Raw genomic sequence first — 16,494 nt, forward strand, 5'->3', positions numbered from 1 at the left:
TCATTTCAAAGGTAAATTGAATACGGTCATTGATACTGTTGAGTTGCATGAGTGCTGTTATCAGAGATTCCTGGTCTCCTTGCCATAATACAAAGATATCGTCGATATATCTCAAAAAGATCTTGGCATGTGTATTCCAAGGGGCATGGTTCAAGATATTGTTCTCTTCGAAGTACTTCATAAACGCGTTAGCGTAGACCGGTGCCGCACATTTGCCCATGGAAGTACCGGACAACTGTACATAACATTGATCCTCCCAAGAAAAATAGCTTTGGTATTACGTGAAGTGCATGAGTTGCATGATGAAAATCTGAAAGTCATTGTTTAAATCCGAGTGTACTAGAATGTTTTCAATTGCTTCCATACCAAGGTCATGTGGTATGCTGGTATAGAGTGATTTGACGTCTATAGAGCATAGCTAAATGGTTTAATTGTCCTCAAATATAATATTGCATATCTGGTGTTAAAAAACTGTTCTATCCTTGACATAGGTGCGAGATTGTTGGATCAGAGGTTGCAAATATCTGTCAATAAGTTTTCCAGTACCTTCATGGATGCTACCACGGGTGGACACAATTGGTCTGAATGGAGGTCGTGTCAGATTCTTATGAACTTTAGGTAGCATGTACATGCTGGGCGTTTTTGGATTGCTCGGAGTCAAGAACCGTTAGGTTTTTTGATTGATGATGCCATTGTCTTCTGCTGTAGACAATATGTTGAGTAATACTTCCATATACTGTCTGGTCGGATTGAACTGTATGGGACTGTAGGTGTTCATATCTGAGAGGTGTTCTTGAACTTGCTCTCGATAGAAAGCTGTATCCATGAGGACTAAAGCTCCCCCCTTGTCCGCAGATTGATATGTGATTTCCACTTTTTTGGCCAAATTGTTGAGTATAGAATATTCCTTGTTCGTCATGTTGGTGTGTTTTTTCTTTCTGGTGTAATTGAAGCCACTAATGTTGTTTTTGACCAGATTTTCAAAGAACTGGAACAGCAAGTCAATGTGGTGTACAGGTGTTCGGGTCCCGCGGCTTCCACAAGAGATACTGGCCTCAAAGGGCAGGGCAGGCCTCGAGAGCTGTGGAGAACCACCACCTGTGTTGTTGAACTTTCTGTAGGAGCTCAGGATCTTCAAGGGAGATTTTTTTAGGTGGCTTGGATGCCCACTAGCCTTGGAAGGTTTCTGTATGGTGCACAGACACAGACGATCCGGCTCGGCTGCTCCATTTGGGCGTAAGAGCCCCGCCCGCCCCTTTTTCCCCCCGAGGAACAGTGCTTGTCAGGCTGAACAAAAGTCAGCCTGACAGACACTATTCTCTTTCATTTTAAGCAGCCAGGAGACACACATGCGCATTTAGCACTGGTTCCTGCCTGCCTTTACTGAACTTTGCTGGGCTGAGAAAGTCACAGCTCTGTTGGGCGTGACTTTCTCAGCTCAGAAAAGGTTGCTGAGGCCCTCCCCTCAGTGACAAGGGATAGAGTCACTGATTACCTCGCACCTGGGTGCTTCAGTTTTAAGCCCTGAAGCGCCCAGGGTTGAATTTCAATCAGTGACACTTCATCAAAGAGTGGGGTGGGGTCAGTAGTCTCCCTGACCCCATCCCACCCTGTGATGACGATAGGACTGCTGCCTTCCCTCATTGGCTGACCTTAGGTCAGCCAATGAGGAAAGGCAGCAATCCCAAGCCTCCTGGAACCTCCGAGGCATAGCAGAGCTGGCTAAAGGTAAGTGTGATTTAAGTTATTTTTACATTTTTGGGTGCGTGCATGTGTGAATGTTTGGGAAAGAGTGTTGTGAATGAATGTGTTTGTGTATCTGTGTGCGCGCCTGGTTGTGAGTGTATGTGTATGTGAGCGTGTGTGTGTGTCCCGTCCGCCCCCCTCCCCCCAAAACTTACGGGCCGCCCAATGCAGACGGTGCAGCAGACCGAAAGGAGAATGAATTCGAGCCCAAATGAAGTCCAGAGTGCACAGATGGTAGAAGTTGAAGTGGTATCTGAATTGGATCTTGTCCCACAATGAATCTAGGGACCCACCCATAGGTAAGCCCTTAAGTTCCCCTTAGGAAAGGGTTGGGACGATTCAGGGGACCCTCCCAGGGCAGGGCTTGGACAAAGGGGAGGTCCTATGTCCAGTTTCACGCCAGAGCAGGAGCTAACAGCTCCCAGAGTCGGTTTGAACTGGACTATGAACAGGGACACCAAATGTCCACTCATGCAGACTGAGTGGCTATGGCAAGCGCACCCACCCAACACCAATTAAATAAATTCTGTTTCAGAGGTGGTCACACCTCCGTTTGACTGGATACCAATTGTTCTGCCTTCCCCTGATCGAGCTTGGCTCAGCAGCAGAAGTACAGAATCGTGTCTCTGGTCGGCAGCAGCCATGTTGTGCTGTCCAGGTCTAGAATACTGGTACAGGGAGCACTGAGAGCCTAACGGAGGGCTTTTCCAGTGGTTGGAATCATAACTACACACTGTTTACGGTGTGGGGTATGATTCAAACATGTTTTATACCAAACATGATAGGATTCGTTGCAGGCTATTTTGAGATGGTCATCACATAATTATGAGGTGCCCCTCTATATGGTATATGGCTGCTTCACTAACAACACAGTAGAGTGGACTCTGTAGGCTGGAGGGGTATCCTGCTCATGTAGGGGCACCCTCACACTTAGAACTGAGCACCCTGCCTTCCGAATTAAAAAGGTCTGTTATAGGGAAGACTTTTAGGTTTTAAGTGCAGTGACCACAGATATAGAAAACCTATATCTGTCCTAAGTGGTGCGAGTACCAGCTTACACAGGCTGCAATGGATGGCCTGTAGTTACAGTTTGAATTGTCTCCCAAGGGTGACATAATACATGATTCAGCCCATGGGGGACCTATGGGGTACCTATGCCCTGGGTACCTTAGTACCATATACTAGGGACTGATAAGGGTACCCCAGTGTCCAATATGGGATGTACCTAAGTACTGAACATAACAATTTAGGGGAAAAAGCAGAGAGACTGGGGTCCTGATTAGCAGGATCCCAATCAGACTAGTCAAAAACAGCTTAAAACCAGGCAAAAAGTGGGGGGAACCATAAAAGCAGATCCGATTGACGTGGACGGCTCCTAGCCGTCATGAGCATTCAAGCGTTAATGAAAGTTAAACCCTTTCTATCAGAAAGCAACTTCAGAACTGGTGGTTAAGCCTTCATACTCTCGCATTGGATGTCAGTAGTGCCTTACTCCATTGCCTCCCAGAGTCCAGAGTCCAGAGTCCACAGATTTCCTTTGCCAGGTGGGGGCTCAGGGATCAGACAAACCACAAGGGGTGGAGCCAGCATTGTGGAGGGAAGGCACAACCCTATTCAGGTCCCAGGTGCAACTTCTCCCTCCCATCTAGATGCAGACCTCTCTATTCACCGCTGGGCTTACTCCCCCTGTCTCCGGGAGCCACCCACACCGTCCAGCCCCTGTCACTCACAAGCCAGACATGCAATTCACATCAGGCAGGCAGACACATAGCACACAGAAATGCCAACTTCTAAAAGTGGCATTTCTCCACCAGTCACCATACATCTGCGCACACCATTGCTCAGCATTTATTCTCACAAGTTCATACATACTAAACTAGCCCCTGCACTCCTCTCATACCAGGAATTACCATGGAAACACATATCCCCCATGCATTCCTATGGGAGGGCAGGTCAATCTCACCACACGCACTCAGGGGGCGTTGGCATTTTACACTGGGCCACAGTGCTAAAGTGCGCAGAGTCCAAAAACTACCAAAATCAGGTCACAGAAAAGGCAAAAGGTTTAGGGGTGAACCTGCCAAATGGGCCAAGTTCAACACAAGGCTAGTCAAAATACAATGGAGCACTATGTATGGTCAATACAAGCATAAAGTCAGCACGTAATTGGAGTGGAAGCTGGGTTGTGAAAGGTTGCGGTACAGAGATGTAGTGTTCTTTAAAGAGGCAAGTATTGAACTCCAAATTGAAGCATTGTAGGTGTGATCCTCATGAATATAGTGATGCTGTTGCTGGTGTCTTGTTTTTTTCTTTTTACACTTGTTAGTCTATGGTCTGATGCTGTCCTGTTTACAGGGGTGCTGAGAACCACTAGAGATGGTGAGCTTGTCTCCAAGATAAATAGGGTTGCTTGCCATGATGGCTTTGTAAATGATGCAGCTAATTATAAAGATGGTGTGGGTTGACAAGGGGAGCCAATGGAGTTCCATCAGGATGGGTGATGTGATCATATTTCTTCATGCCCTGAATGAGACATGCTACAGTGTGTTGGGTGCTCCCCAGGGGTGCCAGTGTGGACTCTGGGAGGCAATGGAGTAAGGCACTACTGACATCCAATGCGAGAGTATGACGGCTTAACCACCAGTTCTGAAGTTGCTTTCTGATAGAAAGGGTTTAACTTTCATTAACGCTTGAATGCTCATGATGGCTAGGAGCCGTCCACGTCAATCGGATCTGCTTTTATGGTTCCCCCCACTTTTTGTCTGGTTTTAAGCTGTTTTTGACTAGTCTGATTGGGATCCTGCTAATCAGGACCCCAGTCTCTCTGCTTTTTCCCCTAAATTGTTATGTTCAGTACTTAGGTACATCCCATATTGGACACTGGGGTACCCTTATCAGTCCCTAGTATATGGTACTAAGGTACCCAGGGCATAGGTACCCCATAGGTCCCCCATGGGCTGAATCATGTATTATGCCACCCTTGGGAGACAATTCAAACTGTAACTACAGGCCATCCATTGCAGCCTGTGTAAGCTGGTACTCGCACCACTTAGAACAGATATAAGTTTTCTATATCTGTGGTCACTGCACTTAAAAGTCTTCCCTATAACAGGCCTTTTTAATTCGGAAGGCAGGGTGCTTGGTTCCAAGTGCGAGGGTGCCCCTACATGAGCAGGATACCCCTCCAGCCTACAGAGTCCACTCTCCTGTGGTGTTAGTGAAGCAGCCATATACCATATAGAGGGGCACCTCGTAATTATGTGATGACCATCTCAAAATAGCCTGCAACGAATCCTATCATGTTTGGTATAAAACATGTTGGAATCATACCCCACACCGTAAACAGTGTGTAGTCATGATTCCAACCACTGGAAAAGCCCTCCGTTAGGTTCTCAGTGCTCCCTGTACCAGTATTCTAGACCTGGACAGCACAACATGGCTGCTGCCGACAAGAGACACGATTCTGCACTTCTGCTGCTGAGCCAAGCTCGATCAGGGGAAGGCAGAACAATTGGTATCCAGTCAAACGGAGGTGTGACCACCTCCCAGACAGGATTTATTTAATTGGTGTCGGGTGGGTCCGCTTGCCATAGCCACTCAGTCTGCATGAGTGGACATTTGGTGTCCCTGTTCATAGTCCAGTTCAAACCGACTCTGGGAGCTGTTAGCTCCTGCTCTGGCGTGAAACTGGACATAGGACCTCCCCTTTGTCCAAGCCCTGCCCTGGGAGGGTCCCCTGAATCGTCCCAACCCTTTCCTAAGGGGAACTTAAGGGCTTACCTATGGGTGGGTCCCTAGATTCATTGTGGGACAAGATCCAATTCAGATACCACTTCAACTTCTACCATCTGGGCACTCTGGACTTCATTTGGGCTCGAATTCATCCTCCTTTCGGTCTGCTGCACCGTCTGCAATGGGCGGCCCCTAAGTTTTGGGGGGAGGGGGGCGGACAGGACACACATACACACGTTCACATACGCATAACACTCACAAACAGGCGCGCACACAGACACACAAACACATTCATTCACAACACTCTTTCCCAAACATTCACACATGCACGCACGCACGCACCAAACAATGTAAAAATAACTTAAATCACACTTACCTTTAGCCAGCTCTGCTATGCCTCGGAGGTTCCAGGAGGCTTGGGATTGCTGCCTTTCCTCATTGGCTGACCTAAGGTCAGCCAATGAGGGAAGGCAGCAGTCCTATCGTCATCACAGAGTGGGATGGGGTCAGGGAGACTACTGACCCCACCCCACTCTTTGATGAAGTGTCACTGATTGAAATTCAACCCTGGGCGCTTCAGGGCTTAAAACTGAAGCACCCAGGTGCGAGGTAATCAGTGACGCTATCCCTTGTCACTGAGGGGAGGGCCTCAGCAACCTTTTCTGAGCTGAGAAAGTCACGCCCAACAGAGCTGTGACTTTCTCAGCCCAGCAAAGTTCAGTAAAGGCAGGCAGGAGCCAGTGCTAAATGTGCATGTGTGTCTCCTGGCTGCTTAAAATGAAAGAGAATAATGTCTGTCAGGCTGACTTTTGTTCAGCCTGACAAGCACTGTTCCTACGGGGGAAAAAGGGGCGGGCGGGGCTCTTACGCCCATATGGACCAGCCGAGCCGGATCGTCTGTGTCTGTGCACCATACAGAAACCTTCCAAGGCTAGTGGGCATCCAAGCCACCTAAAAAAATCTCCCTTGAAGTGAAGGAGTCACTTCCCTGCCTCTGCAGGTACCGCAACTAAGCTGACCGATTTGCTGATCCTGAGCTCCTACAGAATCCGAAAGGTTCAACAACACAGGTGGTGGTTCTCCACAGCTCTCGAGGCCTGCCCTTTAAGGCCAGTATCTCTTGTGGAAGCCGCGGGACCCAAACACCTGTACACCACATTGACTTGCTGTTCCAGAGTCTTGTTGGCTTCCTTCCACCAAGATCTTCGGACTCCCAGTAACCCCAACCTCAAGCATCTCCATTGACCAGATTCTTCATCCACACCGCATTGCTTGCACTATGTTCTGCTTCTTTTAGTAAGCTGCTCAAGGTCCTCTTGCGACTCCAGTGCCTCTGGCCTGTGGGTCCTGTTGAGGGTCACCTTTGTTTCTTTTGAGCTACCCTGATTGCTCGGGGACTACCCTGACTCCCATACTTGTGGTGAGTCCCCTTGCTGGTCCCGACTTTGCACCTTCTTCAACTTCCACATTGTTTGCAGTTGCCAAGGCTTGTTTGTGCTTCTGACAAACACCGACCCCTCAGCACTCGACATCCGACAACTTGTGCATGGCTCCTGGTCTTCCTCAGAGCAGAGTCATAGCTGCAGAGTCAGGGCCACCGTCAACTCTTCTGCAACATCCGACATCAGTGGGCATTCGTCTTTCAGGTCACTCCTGAGTGACATAGACTCTGTCCCCTATGCTTGCAGGAACTTCTCAGCCAGAATCCACCCTCGGATTCCACTGGACACTTTCTCTTTCTCCAACACTGGCACTTTCCTGAAGGTTCCATTGGGTTCGACTGCTGTTTCAGACGTCACTTCACACCTATGCACCCGGCTTTCCTTGTGTAGGTAATATGGGTACTAGGGTATCCACGGTGGGATGGCTCTCCAACCTTCTGTCTTCCATGGAGTTTCTTCAGGGTCCACTGGAAAGGGTTCTTATTCTTTAAAATTCCAACCGCGACTTACAAGTTGGTGGTTCCCTATCTACTCACCTTGGGTGGTTCCTTGGGTCCCCAACACGTCTATGTCCTCACGACCCTGTCTTGACCCGAGTCGTGGTTCTTATACCACTTTCTTAGTGTATGGTTTGGTCCCCCTGGGGTCCACTGTGTATTTTGTGCTATTTACGTAATTTCGATGCAAAGTATTGTGTGTATTGAGTATATCTCCAGGTAGGAGATATTTGTATGTGTTAGATAGTATTATATATTAAATACATATTTTTATAAATACTCTGTGTGGTTCTTTTTCACTTAATCTATACATAAAAGATTGCATTCTGGTAAAACAAGCAGCTTTACGCTCCTTCTGGGCTGAGCCTGAAGGCTGCTCTCCACAGCTATCACTTAGAAAGCTTTCTAAGATTGTCTAGGACCTCTTAAATCACCATAAGTGTTGTCTGGACTGGTGCAGGGTACCCTGAAGGACGGGGCCCTCTAGGGTCATGCAGGCTCTTACGGCCACCTGCAATGCCTTCCCAAATGAAAAGTCGGTCAGAAAGTAGAGAATGAAAACTTACATTTATTCAGGTATGTACTCTGTAGACAGACCTTCACCCTAAGATGTTTGTTGAGGGGACTGACTCCCCAGGGTACGCTAATACATAATGAACCTCTCTGGAGACTTTGGCCACGCCTCTGGTGGAAAACTACCAGCTTGAGCCGGGCATGAACAAACGAGGTACACAAAGATGAGCTAGCACCTGCCAGAAGGGTGCACTATCAGTATCTCAAGACCACTGTGCAGAATCTCAGCTTCTCCTAACGTGGGAGCAGAGCTACATGTATACAATTGAATGAAAAAGCGGAATAATTATCTGTTAGTAAGTCGAGCTGCAGCCATGAACAGGAAAGAAAATATTAACGAAGTGCAGTGTTCTGCTGAGGCAAGCAATTCTGAATACATGGGGCCTAATACAAGTACAGTCCAGGCAGTCTAATCGGGATTATAAAATACAAAATGGAGTCACACTGGCAAATCGAAGGCCTACATGCTGCAGGGATAACTCAGTGGCTTACAGAGGCCAAGTACAAATGCATGTATTTTAGCCACACAATGCTAACTTAAAATAACATAATGAGTGCATTATGGGAGAGGGGAATTTCAAATCTAACAGACACTTACATAAGTGGATATCATATACCAGGCCAGCCTCACAGGTCGGTAGATGCTAAACTCATCAGGGTCTACTGTAGGGTCTAGTGTGGGGCTCTTTAGGAGTAGGAGGATCTGGTCTGTCTTGAGAGCTTCTGGAAGGATGCCTTTAGTGAGGGACATATTGACAATGGTAAGTAGGTATAAGAGAGCGCCCCAAAAAGAGTGCTTTGATCAAGGACGATGATAGGATATCATCTCCATAAGAAGTGCCTTTGAGTGATTTGAGTATGTCAGACAGATCCTTGAGAGACAGGACTTTGAATGCTGACCATTGCAGAATTCCACGGAAGGGATGGGTGTAAGAGGTGAAGCAGTCTTGGAGTTGTGCATGTTGTGTTGGATCTTGTGTATTTTTTCACCAAAGAAGATGTTGATAGCATTACATTTGGCCTCGAAGTGAAGAGCAGGTGGCTCTAGCAGGGCTTGATTGTCTTGAACAGAATTCTGCTCCTGTTGGTGATTTCATTAATGGTGTTGGTACAGTACTTTGCTTTCGCTGATGCAATGAGCTGCCTACATGTTGTTCAGAATCAATGGGTCCTCTGGAGTATCAAAACGTCCTCTGGACTTTTATTTTTCTTCTATTTTCTCTACTGTCTGAGCATAGATTGTTTATTATTAGCAAGGTTTTTGGAATATCAGCGTGCTGAAGGCTTTTGCTTGAATTTGCTTGTTGTAATTTGAGGGTTGAAATCCACATAGCTTTTCAAACATTGCTGAAGTTGTTTAGAAGGGTGTTTACTTCAGACGTTGAGTTGGTAGGGTGAGGGATGAGTTCAACTGATAGGCTGTCTATTTAGAAGTATTTGAAATATCTGAAGGTTATGGCTTCTCTTTTGTGTTGTCAGAAACAGAAGAGGGTCCCTGAATCATAACATGTAAGGAGAGGAAGGCAGACTACAGATGAACAACAACAAAGAACCTCTCCTTAATATTCGGGTGCTACCTCCATCATCAAAAAATACATTGTCCCACTTCTACATTGGTAATGAATCTTTTTATTTCTCAAAAATATTCTTTTATATATTTTTATATATTCATTTGTTTCCAAGTGATAAAAATAATCTTGAACAAATTTAGAGCCCAAAAATCTAGTTCAATAAATATCTCAAAAGATGCACTCAAACACCACCAGACACACAACTAACAATCATACACAACACTATCATACTCCGAGACATAGCTAGACATATCAATACATATCATAGTTCATTTCATAAATACATAAAGTAAAAAAGGGGGAAATAAAGCATCTCTTTTGTGTTGACCTTAGTTTATTGGTACTATGCTGAGCAGGGAGATGGGGATGGCAAAGTGGTCACTCCAGGGTGATGGGTGGATTGAATTGGATTGTTGGTTATGTTGAGGCTGGGACATTTAGAGTGTATTGGCTGTGTAAAATTCTGGACCATGTTGAGTATTTCCATGAGTTTGAAATGGCTGTCCCTTGTTTGTTTTGTTTTTTTTATCTGGTACTATCTAGGAGGTTTATGTTACCCAAGAGCATGTTGGTTGGACAAAGGGGTGAGGAGATATGAGAAGTCATCAATCAAATCCTACTTCTGCCCAGTGGACCTGTAGATGAGATGGATGGTGGAAGTCTGAGTTTCAGAGAGTGGGAAATGGCATGTCAGCAGCTCCATGGAGCTGAGTTTCACCTACTTGTCTAGGGTGCAGGATTAGAATGAGTTATGCATGACAGTGAGGTCTCCTTCTTTCTCAAATGCATGGCCCACATGGTGTTTACCGTCACCTTTGGCAAGGATGATGTCTACGACATGCAAACCTGTTGTCATAAACAGTGTTTCTGTGATGAACAGCCTCTCAAGTATGTGATAGGTGATGGAGTATGCGATGGCTGGTGCATAGAGTACAGGGGAGCATGCATTAATGAGCACGAGTTGGAACATGTGTTCTGTAGTTTGAGCATGTGCAGTAGTTAGTGAGATGCATACGAGGTTGGGTTTATGTGCTCTGCAAATACTATGCGAGTGTCTGGGTCATCTACATCTGGGTATGTTTGAGGAGATGGCAATATGGGTGCTGCATGATGCACATCTTACCTTTATCTTACCTTGCAAGTTTTGGTGGATCAGGGTTTTGGCACCAAGCCCCTCTCTGGCCCTACAAGTTCCAAACAGGCAGTTACCTTGTCTGTGTCCATCTTTTAATGGGATCGTACTCCCTGAAGAGTTGATAGTTTTGGAGTGAAGGCAAGAAGTCATGTTGCTTCATGTGCAGATGTATGATGGGAAATCCAGTGATGTCACTTTCAGTGAACTTGCTTATGTTTACATGACTTCTTGTGAAGCTTCCTAATAATCACTTTTCAGCTTTCATGACAGTTCTGAGCATTCTATTCTTGGCTCGGTCCTATTTCATGTTTCGTGCAGTAAGTTTGTGGCTCAAGGACACTAACTGTAGCTCAAACCGACTGATGTTTTCCTGTGATCTTGTCTGTTGTTTGAAATATGATAGAGGTTAAGCAAGTGAAACATACTTTTTGCAAGATTTGTCCCGTTGTTTTGGTCACTGACTGGTCCTGCTTTGTAAAAAATAATGACCAACACATGCTTGGATATCCTGAAGGGTGAATAATATGGTAACATCAGCCACAGTACCTCCTCTGACCTTGTTTGGGGATGGATATTAGTATTCTGGTTCTCTTAGTAATTCATAATTTTAACTGTTCTCTACTGCAAAAAAATATTATTTTCAGTTTCACCTGATATATCGCCGATTAAACATCAAAATTGAATGATTATTTTGTCAAAAATGTTGCCAGTTTCTAAACCCCATACCATGTGCATGCTACCCTTGGAGAGTCACCTATAATAGGGGTGCATTGGCTAACCCAACTGCAGTGGAATATCACATAAACCCATTAGGCAGTAGTGGAAAATGACAGTAAACACGAGGATATTGCTATGAAACAACTAGCTGTCCCAAGACCTGGAAAAAAAACAGGCACATGTTTTTTTTCAAAAACATTCCTTAAACCAATAGGAAATGATACATTCTTTTAACGCTTGTACAATACAGCTCATGGTTTGTGGTAATTGTAAATAAAAACAGCTCTCATTATTTTATTTACTTGACCTGTTTATATCATGCTAAATACAGCCCGGCTGCCATTTCATCCAGTTCATGGTACTCACTTTAATCACCTCAGAAGGATGGAAGGCTGAGTCTGCCTTGTCAGGTTTCGAACTCATGACCTCCAAATATAGCATTTTGTAGCTGCCAAGGTTGAGCTTCTTCGGCCATCACTGAGCAATTCAGCCTGCTTAAACCAACAAAAAAAATACACATATCCTCCGACAAATACATAAATATTCACACGACTAATATCAGTCAATGCAACCAAGCAACATACAAATACTTCATACAAAAATTACAAATACTTACAACAGAAACACATTCGCTTGAAAACCTAGACTTAGTCTTTATCAGTGATTGTTTACTAATAATTATGTAAAAGAGATCTTGCATAGCATGCTGATTTAATAACGTGGGCGACTTTTGTAAATGTACACTAGTTATTACACGCTCTGATTTTTCTACAGCAGTTTAGCTTAAATTATGTCTGATGGGAGGTCTTTGTTATTTTTAAATGTACAAATTGTTATTACAATTCATGTTGCATATTGTCTAGTTACCTTACCTTATCTGAACATATAGCTTCCTTCTAAAGCTTTAAAAAAAATAACGAGGCTAAAAATATATGTATTTGTGCGTTCTGTAGGAGTTTAAAGTCTTGAAAGGAATTGCACCCGAGGGAAAACACTAGTCAAAGCATCATTCTGATTGTTCTCACATAGATACTATCAGGTTTGACCGTCTTCTCATTGTCTGGTTTTCATGTTTGAACACTGCGTTGACATTCCATTAAAAGCAAGATCAGTTAACGCTGCAAGTATTTCTTGAAGAAGAGATGAAAGACATTACCCTAGGTTTAAAAACATTTTACACCTTGCAAGTGCTAAAACGTTGTCAAAGTTATCTTATACTGTGCAAAACAAACTATTTTAGGAAGCAGGCATAGATGTAAAACACCAATTATTTAGCTTCCTAATGACTTGAATCACAAAGCCCAGGTCTGAAACGTTGGTAATCTACCTCTATTAGTGTTCTCTTACATTTTGAGTATATTTCTAACTTTTATGAAATTCACAGAGAATCTCTAGAGGCTTACAGGAAATGTACCACAGTTGTTGATCTCCAGCAAACCTCAAATATGCTAAACGTGAAGGTTTTCAGTAGGTGGGACATTTTCAGGAGCCTGTCATCTCAAATTGTACATTTTCACATTTAACTTTCTTTCTTCTAAATAGGAGAATATTATTCTAGTCCAGCGGAAAACTCCTTTCTCCTTCATGCATATCCCTTCCGTATTATCGAAAGGTTCTTACTCCTGCCTTTATTTCCAGCGTGGGAAATTACCTTCAAATACTTGTACATGTACACAAACATGAACGTTTTTGGTGATCTTGTATTTTGTTTTCCAACCTCCCGTAACAGTCGTTTTTCCACCGCTGTCACTACCCCTTTTGCTGGCAATAATACTAATTTTATGATGAAGGAAAATGTTCCATTGTTGCATACGTCTTACTATTCTAAGTGTCAACTACGAGTTTACGATCATAAAATTCTTTAAATCCTGATTCTGGAGATAAGGATGTGGATTTGCTTTCGGGGCACCTAAGGGGTACTTAAGTGTGAAAAAAAATGTGTGTCTCAGGTCTAACTTATGATGAATTGCAAAATAGTGCTCCATAAAGAAAAGCGACTCAAAATGCCAGGTTGCTGTGCTGTGTTCTGCCTGTATTTATTGTCCGATGCAGTCTCATCTGAAACTGTAAGTCAGGAGGGGCGGATGAATATGAAGTCATTTGTATGTTTGGACTTAAGAACAGCGTTAGTTGTCTCCCCAACATACTTATAAATAATAAATATAATACAGAATATAGATGAAGAGGGTTTGGGTCACCCATTGCACACAAAAAAAGTGTGAGTCACATTCTGGCTCAGCACAAGAACAGCCTAGACAGAGGGGAGCAGCGAGTCAGTCCGCTCCAGCTGTTGCAACTATCATTCACATTTTGGGTCAGCCATAAGACAACAATTAGGTGTTTCCATTCTCAGCCGCTGTGACTGATGGTGATGGCGCTTTCTGCCTCACATTTGTGTTGGTGTTGGGAAGGACAGCACCACCAGGGAAAGAAGCTGGGTGCTGAATTTAAGCAGGTAGTTGCAGTTCCATGTGCACTCAGTTTTGGGAACCTGCACTTATCTTTCCCCATCAGACATTTCGTTGGAGCAAGAGAAGGAAAAACATAAAGTGGAATGAAGGAGAAAGTGAAAGACGGAAAAACTGTCACAAAGGTAGAAAGCAGGAAGTGCAAGAGTGAGATAAAGGGGCGGGGAGCGGCTGGAAGTGTATTAAAGAGACTACTCAGCTTTGGTATTCGGAGTGTTGCCAATTAATGCAGTAGTGGGATTCTGAGCAGAGCTTTGGACACCAGCACTCATTTCTTCACAAATTAGCACTGACAGAATCCAACTAACCTCATCATTTGCGTATCATGGCCCTTGCACCTACTTTACACCATGAGTAAAATGTTTCCTCCTTTAAGTAAACATAATAGAGTTGTAAAACTACAAACCCTATTCACCCATACACTTCTTACACACTGGTGGGTGCAATAAGATGCTTCCATTGGGGTGGAGCTCTCCGTATGGTACAGTACAGGGAAAAGTAAAACCTTTAAAAAAACTTGGAAAAAGTTAAAACAATATTATTATGTTAAATATTAATGTAAAATAATTTTATATATATATTTTTTTCTTTTATTTAGAGATTTTATATAGCGCTGGCAAAACTAGAGGGTATCAGAGTGCTTTAGAGGCAGAGGCACAGGCAAAAGAACAATAGACAATAGGCAAGGTCGAATTGGGGAGCATAGGTTATACATAAAAGACTCGCTGGGGGGCAGGATTTTAGTAGTTCGTGGAGGGGAAAACAGGATAAAGGCGGAAAGGAGTCCCATGGGGGTCTAGGTGTTAAAATGTAGGTGGAGGAAAATATCCTTTATTTGTCTTTTGAAGCTCAAAAAGGAGGGGTTGGTCCTGATAAGCACGGGGAGGAAGTTCCAGTTACTGGGTGCATTTCCCAAAAAGGAGTGTGTGAGGGCTTTTTGTTTGTGTTTTTTCCTTTTTTGGAGGGATGAGAAGCAGAGTGTCAGTGGCTCTAAGATTTATTGGCTGGCCTGCCTTTGAGAGTTTGGATGCAAGGTAAGCTGGTTCCCCGGTGAGGAGGACTTTGTGGGTGAGGTAGGCCACTTTGAAGCAGCAACTGTTACTTCAATGGGGAGCCATTTGAGACTTTTCAGGGATGAAGAGATATGGCAGTATCTATTCGCCCAGATAATCACCCTTGCTGCTCTGTTTAGTGTGACTCTTAGAGGGGCTAGGAGCGATTTAGTGGAACCGGAGGTGGCGATCCCATAGTCCAATCTAGACAGTGCCATTGTTTGTGCAGCGGTTTTTAGATCGTTCAGGGGGAAGAAGGGCTTGATTTTGTGTAGGAGTTTAAGATTGTAGAATGCACTCTTAGCTGTATTCTATTTTTGTTTAATTCTTTTTATTGATTTTTCAAATAGTATGCATAATACTTCTCCAACAAGCAGTATAACAATAACAAACCTTACAACCACGCTGTGACCCACTGAGTATCAAGTAACACATTACTGATATACATCTTGCCTCTATCATAACCCACCCCGACAGTCCAGCATCGTGCCTATTACTCCAGTAGTTCCTCATTCGACCTGTGGGATGATGTCACCCTGCTGGAGAAGGTATTGACCAAGTGGTTCCCATATGTCTCTCGGCCTGGATGTCACAGGCAGTTCCCCTGCATACAGTGCCAATTGCTCATCACAATACACCATGTCTTTAATCCACATCTTGATGGTCGGGGCTAGTACACTTTCCCAATGCATCGCTACACAGCGCTTAGCCAACAGTAATGCAATACGTACAAACTTCCCCAGCGCACCTTTCAGCTGTGGCACAAAACTCAACAAGCAGACTGTAGGTGTACACTGTAAGGTAGTCCCCATCATTTCTTGTAATCGTTGCAATACACCCTCCCAATACAATGAGACACATCTGCACCCCCAAGCAAGGTGAAGAAAGTCAGCGTCAGGATGGCCACATCGTTTTCAATTACTTGTGTCCCTAAGGCTGTACCTATGCAACCTAGCCGGGGTATGCTAGGACTGGTGGATGTATTTGAAAGGAATTATATGCAAATTTCCGTTAGGCGTAAGGGACCCAGTCAGCCTACAGATATGCTCCCAGTCTTTGTCTGGTAGTGGAGGAGTTACACTTTGGTTCCAACGAGCTAAACTGCTGTCTGGAGCAAAGACCCTCTCTTTTCTTATTTCCCTGTACAATTTGGCAATCAATTTGTGTCTAGATGGCATTATCAACAACATCTGTAGAGCTCTTAGTATCGGGGTTCGTCTGGGTATGTGTGGTAATGATCCCTAATCGTGCACCTCAATCTGAAGATGGTAAATTGAAATTAGCTGTATTCTTTATGTGTTGACTCATGCTCAGGTTTGGGTCAAGGGAGATCCCCAAAGAATTGACGGATTCATAGAGCGTCAGTTTGGAATTCAGAGCGTTGATGGAATTTATCCATTCTTGGTCTTGGGGGGTCCGTTCATTGCTGGATAATAGTTGGAGTTCCTGTCTTTTCTTGCTTGAGTTTCAGGTGGTTGTGTGAGAGCCAGTCTTGAATTTTTCTGAGAGTGAAGTTAAGTCGTTGTACGTCTTCTAGTGAGGAAATGTCTTGGTAGATCTG

This window comes from Lissotriton vulgaris, chromosome 6 (genome assembly GCF_964263255.1).
Source record: "Lissotriton vulgaris chromosome 6, aLisVul1.2, whole genome shotgun sequence".
NCBI lineage: Eukaryota > Metazoa > Chordata > Amphibia > Caudata > Salamandridae > Lissotriton > Lissotriton vulgaris.